We start from the raw sequence: 10,824 nt of genomic DNA, 5'->3' as shown, positions 1-10,824 counted from the left end.
ATTTCGTGACCAATTTGCGCCGCATACGCATTAAGGTAAGTTCTTATTCTCTGACCTAGTTTTGAGATCTTCTTCTCTGTGAACTTTGTTTCAATCTCCTAACTTAGGTTTTGCTCTCTGAATCCTTAGGAATCTTACTAAAACTATGACTGGAAGTCGTGTTCATACTCGCCGTGCCGTTGCACAAGAGCAACAAGACATTCTCGATAAAGCACAATACAACCCACTATTATTCCACTCTGTGGCCAAACAAGACCATTGGGAGAACTTCGAATACCATAATGTGAACCCGAGGAAGTACGTGAGGACGAGAGACTTCTAACAGTTCTACCTTCGCCAATGCTTCGTGGTGGTTGGGTGGTACCACACCTTAAAACTCAACAAGAAGTATTACCCATGGCTGGTGAGGTTGTTCTATTGCAACCTCCAATGTGTGAACCGAGGCATTGAAGAGATGTGGATCATCTCCTATGTGAAGGGGGTCAAGATTTCTTTTGACATGAGGCAACTAGCCAACCTTCTGATGATTGACAACACAGGGGATTTAGTCTACTACCCAGCTCGGACTCCGGCCTATGAGTTCCAGAACCCCAGTGTGCTTCAAGAGATGAATAACATGTTAACCAAGGATGCTTATGGGTGGGAGCGCACAACCAACTACCTAACCACTCCAAAGGTTGTTTGTCGAATAGTCCAGCTGAACATCCTTCCCACCTGTGGACACTTCGATGAGGTGTCTATATTACACGGTTACATAATGTACTGCGTGTACATGGGGGTGCAGATACGCCTTCGCTACCTTTTGATGTTGACCATGGTGACTCGGTCTGAGGGAGGGGCACATAGAGCTGGGAACTTATACTATGGGACAGTCTTGACGGACGTGTTCCTTCGCTTTGGGGTCGACCTAGAAGGTGAGGAACACTTGGGAGATGATGTCATAGACTTCAACCAAGACTCTTTGTGGAAGATGACCCTAGACATGAGTGAGGTATCACTTGCTAAGGCTGAGGATGATCAGCCAATGGAGGTAGAGGATTAGCTGGGTGTCGAGCTGGAGTCATTAACGGAGGTGCAGAGGGAGATGTTGGTGGGGTTGGTGGAGGTATTGGTAGAGGTGCTGGTGGTGTTGGGAGAGGAGCTGCTGGGGTTGGCGGTGTCCCACCACCTAGCCCTTAGACTATGGGTTCCAAAGTAGCTTTTACTTCCCATGGGACCAGGGGTGCGAGGCCTTATGGTCTCAACGATGTGATGGCTTGCTTGGACACCATTACAGAGCTGTTGAGGAGGATGGACAACCGGCTCGAAAGCATGGATAGGAACTATTGTCTTATGGACAATAGGGTGGCCTCTCTTGAGGCACAGATGTAGGTGAAGGTCTTCCATCTCGCCATACCGGTGCCACCTTCAGGAGCACAAAACTAGCCTTAGAACCAGGCTCAATGCCAAGAGCAATAGCAGGATCAACAGGAGTAATGGCATGTTACCACTATAGTATTAGGCTTTTTCTTTCAGTATTTTCTTTATAATTCCTTGTTCTAGAATTTAATTGATTTTTATTTTTTGTCATTTGCTTTAGTTATTTGAGTTTCCTAGACTTAGACTAGTTAGGATTTCCAGCTTTCTGTCTTTATTTTCATGAGAGTGGTGTAAGCTTATGTAATCAAGTTCTTTATTTAATGAAATGGCTTTAACACCTATGCTTGTCTCCTATTTGTGTAAATTCTATTATTGTTGTCTTTAAGGTTTTTATTTAAATCCTAATTTTCCCAAGTCATGGTTTGGTTGAGATTATGAGTTAAGGCAGAGCATCGCGCTCTGATACCAGGCTGTCACACCCCACTTCCAGTAGACCCAACTTATTATTAGGAATACTGGTGGTGTAAGACACATACCTGTCTTACAACTTACTAGGATCTCTAGTCGTAGTACCTTAAAATTTCATAATCTCACATCACAAACCAATCAAAAGCAGTGGAATTAGAGTAAAATAGCAGAATCATCAATAAAATGGGGAGAAATCTAATGATAATATAATATCCAAAACCAAGTTATTCTGTTGCAGTTATCTAAGACTTATAAACATTAATCCAAAAATATATAATCCATAGTTTATATTAAAAGGATTAAAAGTATGCTGCACAACTCATGGTGTGGCATAAGCACAGTGGTCACAAGCACAGTCCTGATCGTGCTCCTCTGCTTCTGGTATCCATCAGTCGCTCACACCGTACTTTGACCTAGAGGATATTGGGTAACATGCCATCGGCACCACAATACTTGTATCATCATCTAAAAAGGAGTGTATATGTGGGGTGAGCTTTCCAACTCACTCAGTGAGAGGTGGGGTTCATACACATCCAAGCATAGCATTCGTATAAGTATATATGATGCATGATTGCATAAATTAAACACATAGTCCATGATGCTCGTGAAGCATTTCATTTATTTTATTATCCACTTATCAATACAACTAAGTCTGGTAAATGCTACTACAACACATTAGGTTATATCCCTGGTCCTGGAACTGCCATTGACTACACAATGATATAAACCCTAGCCGTGATTAGTAGCCTTTCGGTCCCTGTAAGCGACATGGGTCACCCAGCAAACCCCTGACAACCCCCTGCTAGCTGTCACGACATCGGTACCAATCATCGACCATGCCTGATAAGTTCCTACCTCTAGCAACAATCACATCGTATTGCAGGTGTGGCATTCCGGAAAGGCACATTGAACATATCACAATGGTTTATCCAACACCTTAACCCCTATTGGCAAGGGTTCGTAGCATAGGGAGTGATACCTAACCACAAATATTCTACATGCCTTCATAGTGATACAGTTAGTATGATTTACATGATACCGGTTACACATCGGCCACAAAGTATAATCCATCTCCAAGTACAATCCCAGGGTACACAATATCGGTAACACCTCAGCCACAAAGTGTAACCCGTAACCATTTACCTAATCTAACATGCATAATAATAGTTGAGTATGGACTATGCAACACCGATACCAATCGTTGGCCACAAAGCATATCAATTTCCAAATACAATCCCGGAGTACATGATACCAGTAACACGTTGGCCACAAAGTGTAATCCACGACTACAATTAACTCTAATGCACATAATCAATGAATGAATGCAACAGACATACGGCAATCATGGTACCGGTACCACCTCGGCCACACCGATTTCATCTCATACATAGAACAAACATGCGACGATCACGATACCAGTACCACCTCAGCCACACCGGATCCTGCTATATATATCCATAAACATTTCATATCAATTTAATAAAAATGTAGCATGTGATAGCATACCATCATTATTTGAGCAGTTAGGAAATCATGTAAAGATATATTCATGTGAACAATTCTACATAATTAAACATTCTCAAAATAAAAGCAATCCATCACTCACCTTGATTATGCTCGTGTGAATTAGGGTTCAAGTATGGCCACCAATCGTTCAACTCAATTCTAGCCTCGGGGTACATGCGTGTCACTGTCCTAGACACAAGGGTAACTGAAGGTCAATCCGTGTCGAAAACATCAGGAGGGGCCCACATGAGTCACCCTCAAAGGGTACAGTCAAAGTCCATCAGTGATAGTAATGTCACCTGAAACACCCATCGAAAACAGATACTGTCCACCAAAAATACGTTATTTTCGATGGAGCTAGCAAAGAGCTCCTAAGGCTTGAATGTTCACCGGAAACAACCCACCGAAAGTAGGCCCAGTGTTTTCGATGGCTTATTTCCAGTGGCAGTACAACAATTACCCAGGTGAAGTGGGGCTTTTTGGCTAGGGCCCGATCGTCAAGATCTATTTCGTGGAGTTTGTGGGGGATGCTCCTAGCATCACTATGAGCTATTAAAATCCTGATTCCACTGAGTCATTTGGGAGATATGTCGATCGAACGATCAAAACCCTAGTTGGTCATTTAGCTAATCTTGTTACCGTAGCTCACCGGACTCGGTTTGAGCTCGACAATGGCTCCGGGGACATGAAATACGCATTCCTTGAGCTCGATAGGGTTCATGATCCAAGATCAATCCTATACCTAGCTTAACCTGGGTTAAATGGAGAGAGAGAGTAGTAGAAGAGGATGCACTTACCTCCGACAAGGATTCTGGCAACTAGGCGGCAACTAGCACCAAGGTAAGCTCCCTTCCTTCTTCTTCCACTTATTCTTTTCTTCTTTTCTTCTTTTCTCCCCCCCCTTATCCTCTCCCATGTTTGCACACAATGAGAAATCAGGAAATGAATCCTCATTTCTAACTTATAAGTTAAGTAGGCCTATTTGGGTTAACCCTATTTGGTCCGATTGGGTTAATCCAACTTCTGGAACATGAGGACCTGACTACTTTGGTCCATAAGGTGTTCATATCAAGAGGAAAATATGGGGGAGGATTTGGAACCATCTAGGGCTGTCCACGATGAGGGTGGCAAGACCCACAGGAATTGGAACCCCCACAGTAGCCTGACAGGTCACCGGAATCACCCATCGGATTCAGGCCCAGGTTGTTTCCAGTGGCTTATTTTTGGTGGTTAAGATAGTCTGCTGTCTTGACTGCTTACTATCTACCAACTGGCCTCGCACAGGTAGTTACCCTCGACCGTGCTCATGGTCTTCCGACAATTTTGATGCCCACCGGGATTTAGGTGTATAGTGTCGGGTCACTTACCATCTAGGATTGGAAGGTACGTATCCCCTACAGTTGGACTGGCATGTAATACACAAACATGTAGGGTAATCTCTTCCCCTTCAACAATGGGTGGCCGGGAGCCAAAATTTGGAAGTACTTCCCTCTTTCGGTCTGAGACCTATCACAACAGTTCAAATTAGACCGAGTCAGAGCATGGGTGTAACAACCCTTCACTTCCCCTAGCACATCTTTGGGCAACCCTCTTGATACAAGTCATCATCTCATTCTACATCTCATTGGTGTCTCCCTCGAGCTCCCACTGTCCTTGCCTGGGCCACATTATCATAAAATGTTCTAGAGGACTCCCCTTTAGTCTCCACTGTCTTATCTTAGGATGGATATATTCCCTCTTCCCATGCTCTTGTGCACTGAGGTACAAATCCATGACTACTAGTCTATGTTGGGTGGTTAGGCTTCCCCCAGGAATAACCTTACAATCCTTACACACATTTCTGTCTGGCCTTCGTATTAGAAAGTAGTATATTTGGCTTGAATGAGTCCCACTTTATAAGTAACTAACAAGATGACTGAACAAACACATAGTAAGAAACTGTAAATAGTTTATTTAATCTCATTAAATTGGGTTTAGTGGACATATCTAATATCCAAATATAGGATACGACTCCCTTCAATTAATTGGGTACCCAATTAGAGATCCAAGGGCTAGGCGGACCTCGGACATGCATCCCAGTACATGGGCATATTCCTAGGTCCTCCCAGCCATTGGATCATTAATTAGGTGTCCTAATTAATTGGAGATGATATTTTCCATAAAATATCCAACAGTGGTGATCACAACATGATGATGCTTCAATGACTTGATGTTGCCCAGGTCATTCCTTGTTATGTCCATATGCTCTCCAAATGCAAACTTCTTTGATACCCTTGGCATAACCACTTCAAAATCAAATGGATTGAGGTGATTTAAATTGTAAAACTTCCATAGGTGGAAGGGATCTTACAAAAAAAAGAACCTATCCCATGTCTTAGGAGATCAAAAAAGCCATGCAAAGAAACTGTAACTACTAAAAGTAACCTTGCAGTAGAGTCAAATTGAAAGATCCATCAAATAAGTGATGAATGTACTCTTGGCCACATTTAGTGTCATTTTAAATATTTGTAAGTCCATTTTGAATCCCTACAATTTCAAGTTCATTGTACTTCTCTACTGAGATATTTAATGCTTCTAGTGATGAAACATCACTCGGTTCAACACTAGGCAATGGTAATATTCCAAGTGTCATTACTTTATTGTTTTTACTCTTCATGGTTTGAGGTTGTTATTATGTTTACTATTATTCTGTAATTTTATTATAATTTTTTTTTGTTCTCATTTTATTTTATAATTTTTTTCTTCTTACTTTCACTATAGTAGATTGTAACTTTGGATTTTACAATTTTTTGTGCTTATCTTTTAATTCTAGCTTGTTTGTAGGTTTTCTTTAATCTTAATAATGTAATTTTTTGTCATGTAGCTTCTTAGTTTAATCCAAATTTTCTATTCATTATTTTCATTTGGAGTTTTTTTTTTATTGTTATTTATTATTTTTATTTTGCATCTACATTTAAGCATTTAGGATCATACTTAGCACCAAGGCACATTTGACTTGGTGAGCTTGTGCGTCTGTAGCTTTCACTTCTCACATATAGTGCCTTAGAGGTCCTTGCTTGAGTAGCTTGAAGGTCTTTTATTGAGCTAGTTTTTTTTTTTAGCTTGCTCAAGGTGAAGCTTCTTGTTTGTGACATGAACTTGACTTCATCATATGCTTCTAGAGCTAGTTGTAAGATGAGTTCTGCGATTATGAGTTGAGTGCTAATACATATTCATTTAAGAGTCAAAGTTAGTGAGACAAGGTTGTTATTATCAAAATATATTTGTAAACTTAGGGATGCAGGCATTTTCCCAAAAGAATAAACCTTTTTGTAAAGTATGTTTTATGAAACAAAACAGGGATAGAATTTGTTAGCTCATAATTAGCTTTTAGAATTAGAATTAAGAAGCTTGGTTTAACCATTACAAATAATGTATCAGATTAGCTTTATATTTAGTTTTTATTAGTTTTTCTTTTGCATAAAAAAATATCATAATCAAATTCCTTATATTTTTTTAGGGGAAGGGATTCTTGCATGGTTGGTCGCATAAATTCCATCGACGACCCCATTAAATAGGGGGCAGATTGGGTATTTGAATGGGGTTTTGTCCCCATCCAAAGGTTTTTGTGCGCGATCGTGCACCATACACAGTTGTGCACAAAACCTTTACTTATTTTTATTTTAAATTATTTTTTGAAAATAAAAAATGTAATAAACTCAATATCACTTGGTATTTCATGTTTTTTTTTTTAATCATAAAAATGCAAGAATCACACTCATAGAACCTATCTAACTTGGTATTTGGAGTATATATCTGATGTACCTAGAAATCCTCTTAGGCGCTTTGACAAACCTACAAAGAAAGACCAGCGGGGGAACTCTCTGATACCTAAGATTTCCTTTGTAACGAATACTCAGAAGTTTGAGTTTAAAAAGTGTTCAACCCCTTGTTATTAGTCTTACCTCGGTATTTATAGGCGATGCCTGGAGAATGGTGGATGTGGAGAGTCTCGAATTGGAAAGATAGTTAAGGTAGGCACCTTTTAGATGAGCCTCATTGGGCAAGTGTTGCCTTGGCGAGCTGGGAGTCCATATTTTAGTAGACTCTTGAGGATTTCTTTCATGGGCTTCAAGGATAAGATCCACTAAGCTAGAAGTCAGCAAATCTCGGAGGAAGATTCGGTCTTGTGCATAGCTAGTGCATGATGGCATGTATGTTCGAGTAACCATCCGTATACTGAGGTCAGATTGCTCTGATCTCGATGTTCAGCTGAAAAGTTGGGGATTGATCTAGTGCCTTGTCACATAATTCGGCATTGGGTCGTTCATGATGATCATCCTTATCCTGGATACTGAGATCGGTGGTGGGGAGAAGATGCACCCAGCTTAAGTACCAAAGCAGTGTATATTGCCACATGTCATATCCTAATTGGTGGCTACTTTTTATATCATCAGAAGCCCCCACCCTCGCAGGCCAAAGGTACTGCTCGGTCTCCCTACCAACCCATTTCCTTGCATTTTACTTATCAATCACAAGTATCCAAAAAGCATTAAATGTGCCACCTATTGTAACCCGACAGTCACTGAGAGGGGGAGTGAATCAATGAGTCTAGTTCCAATCACTTTAAACTGACTCGAAATCTGACTAAGCAAATCTTGTTGTACATGTCCCTGTTCGCACACAATCGTATGCACACTAAGCCTCTCATAGGCACTTCCAAGTGTATATACTCATTCCACATTTCATGTACTTTAATAATAAGGACATACCCACAACACAAGAATTTTACGAGATTTGGCAATAAGCCTACGTCCCCAGAGTAGTGCCTGTAAAGGCTTTGTGCATACTCAATACATTACTTTTAACTGCACCTACAATCAAGAGCACCCACACCTGATTTTCTCAACCCGCAGTTGAGATGGCACATGAAGTGCCAATATAATTTGCAGCACTCATTGCAAGGGAGCACCCACTCCCAGTGCTTAGCAGCCACTAGCACCCAGTACATAAATATAGACAAAATTTTGACTTATATATAGTTCCCTACAATTAGGCCCTCCCTAGTATATATACATCCACAACTTGCTAGGATGCATTCATTTTCACAAACAATACATGTAATGTAAATCTATGGTTAGAGTTAGGGAACTCAAAATCGAACATCTGGGATGATCTGGGAACCTCCACTGACCATTGGAACCTCCAACTTGACTTCTCAAGGTGAACTTGGCTTTTCAAGTATTCACTAACAAGCTTAACGTTCAACCTTCTCTCGCCTTGTCTTTTTACTCTTCAAAGTACCAACAAATTCTCAATCTCTCTTTTCACTCCTTTCCTCTTTTTGGCTTCGTTTGTAATCAAAATATCATCAATACTTCCCAACCAACTTTCTAAAACACCATTAATGGAGTGCAAAACAACTCACATGAAGCCTTCAAGCTCATTCAATGGCCATCAATGGAGGGAGAGCTTCACTCTAAAAAATCGTGGTCTTCCTCTCATAAAACTTTTTATTTATTTATTTATTTTTTACTTCTAATAGATAGAGGACAAAAAATTGAGAAAATGAAACTTGAATATATCATTTTCCCCTTGTGATTAGGGAGATATGACCATTTGAAGTTGGCGAAATTAGAAATCTCAATTTGGAATCTCCGAAGGGGTGGTCTGGCATTCGCTGGCTGTACGGAAAAAGTTGCACAAATCTCAATCGTTGATCTGAATAAGAAAGCACCTTTAATGTCAACCCTTGGATGAAGACAACAGTTCTTAAATTCGGATCATTGATGAGGAATTTGCTGATGTGTACTTACATAGGGGCTAAAAGCACCTACGTTAGCACCCTTTTCGTTGTCAATCACGGATTGGGTGTGCAGTGCGAATTGTGGAGTGTTGTCTACAGCTTTTTAAAAAGTTGAAATGAACCTTGTCCATTCGATCAGTTTCTCAAAAATTAGAGCTAATAGGATCTTGTCGATTGGAATCTTCATAAAGGATCTATGCATGTGCTCTAGCTACTGATCGGCACCTAGCAGCATGGTCTAGCTTAGCGGTGTTAATCTATAAACCGAACTGGAAAAACCTGCTCGAACCGACCCAATTTAACCAGATCCAAACTGAATCGAGAACTTATTGGGCCGATTTCTGTCTGCGTTTTTCAAATTGTTCAGTTTTGGTTTGGTTCAATCTAAATCGACGATTCACCTGTTAACCTGGTAATTGAAATCGAATATGATACCGAGCCAATAAGAGCCGATGAACCTAAACTCTAAAAAGACCTACTCCTAACCCTAAGTATAAAAATCCTAAAATCCCTAATCGCCTAATCCTTATTCTTCTCTATTCAGAAGCCCAACGTCGTCAGCCTCTTCCTCGTCTCTGGCTCTCCTCACCTCGATCGGTAATGGCAACGACAACGACAACAACAACAGCTAGCTGGTTTCTCTCTCTCTCTCTCTCTCTCTTTCTCTCTTCACTGGCCTCTCTTCCCTTAGACTACCTTGGAGTTAGGGTGGACATCATTCATTCTTCTTGCAGATAGCAGCAGAAGTGCATAGGGTTTCTTTGAGAGTGGAAGATAGCAGCAGAGTGCATCGTCTCTTCCCTTAGATCCCTTGCAGCTAATGATCCTCTTATTAGTTAATGATTTATTGAAAGGGTTGATGCAAGACATGAAACGGATTCAATAAGTGAAAATGGGGATGCTTGCCTTGCAACATTCGAGGGTTAACATCAAAAGAGGCCCATGACCAAATCCAAAAATCCACAACTGAAAAAGACGAAAAGGAAAAAGATGAATCTTTCAGAAGAAGAAGACTCTTTGTGAATGAACATGAAAATCAATTTCTTGTGAATCAGTCACATTCGAGGGATTTTTTTTTCCTTTTTGGGTTTCCTTTTTTTTTTCCCCCTTTTTTTCTCACTTTCTCCACCAACTCCGAGCCTATACCAAATCCAAAAACCCATTACAGGGGAAGAAGCTCCATGCCCAGATCATCAAAACAGGCTTGGAAAAATTGGAACCACGCCCTAACAACCTCATCGATATGTATGGTAAATGTGCTCTATTCAAAGTAACATTTCACCTGTTCGATCCAAACCTGAATAAACTTAGAAATCCAAACCGGCGCCAACCTGAACCCAAACTGCACCGAAGTTGGAACCGAACTGAAACCGATAAATCCTTATTGGGTTTGCTTCGATTAGTGTAAAACACACACCAAAATTGGTGGAACCGAACTGAAATCGATGGAACCGAGCTGAAACCGCACTGACCCAGACCATTGACACCCCTAGTCTAGCTGTGGCCATCCAATATGAATCCCATACCTTATCTTTATAACTACTAAGCCCCTCCGGCATATTTTTTTTAATGCTAAAAGGCCTAAAGCCTCAACTTTCAATATTTTCATAAAGCCCCTCCCTTTTCAAATTAACTTCTAACAAGACCACTCTCCACGACAGCATTTTAGTTCTTCAGACCGTCTTCATGGAAATACTTGCAACTTT

This window comes from Macadamia integrifolia, unplaced genomic scaffold (genome assembly GCF_013358625.1).
Source record: "Macadamia integrifolia cultivar HAES 741 unplaced genomic scaffold, SCU_Mint_v3 scaffold262, whole genome shotgun sequence".
Taxonomy (NCBI): Eukaryota; Viridiplantae; Streptophyta; class Magnoliopsida; order Proteales; family Proteaceae; genus Macadamia; species Macadamia integrifolia.
The sequence above is the reverse complement of the archived record's forward strand: the minus strand, read 5'-3'. Positions refer to the sequence as shown.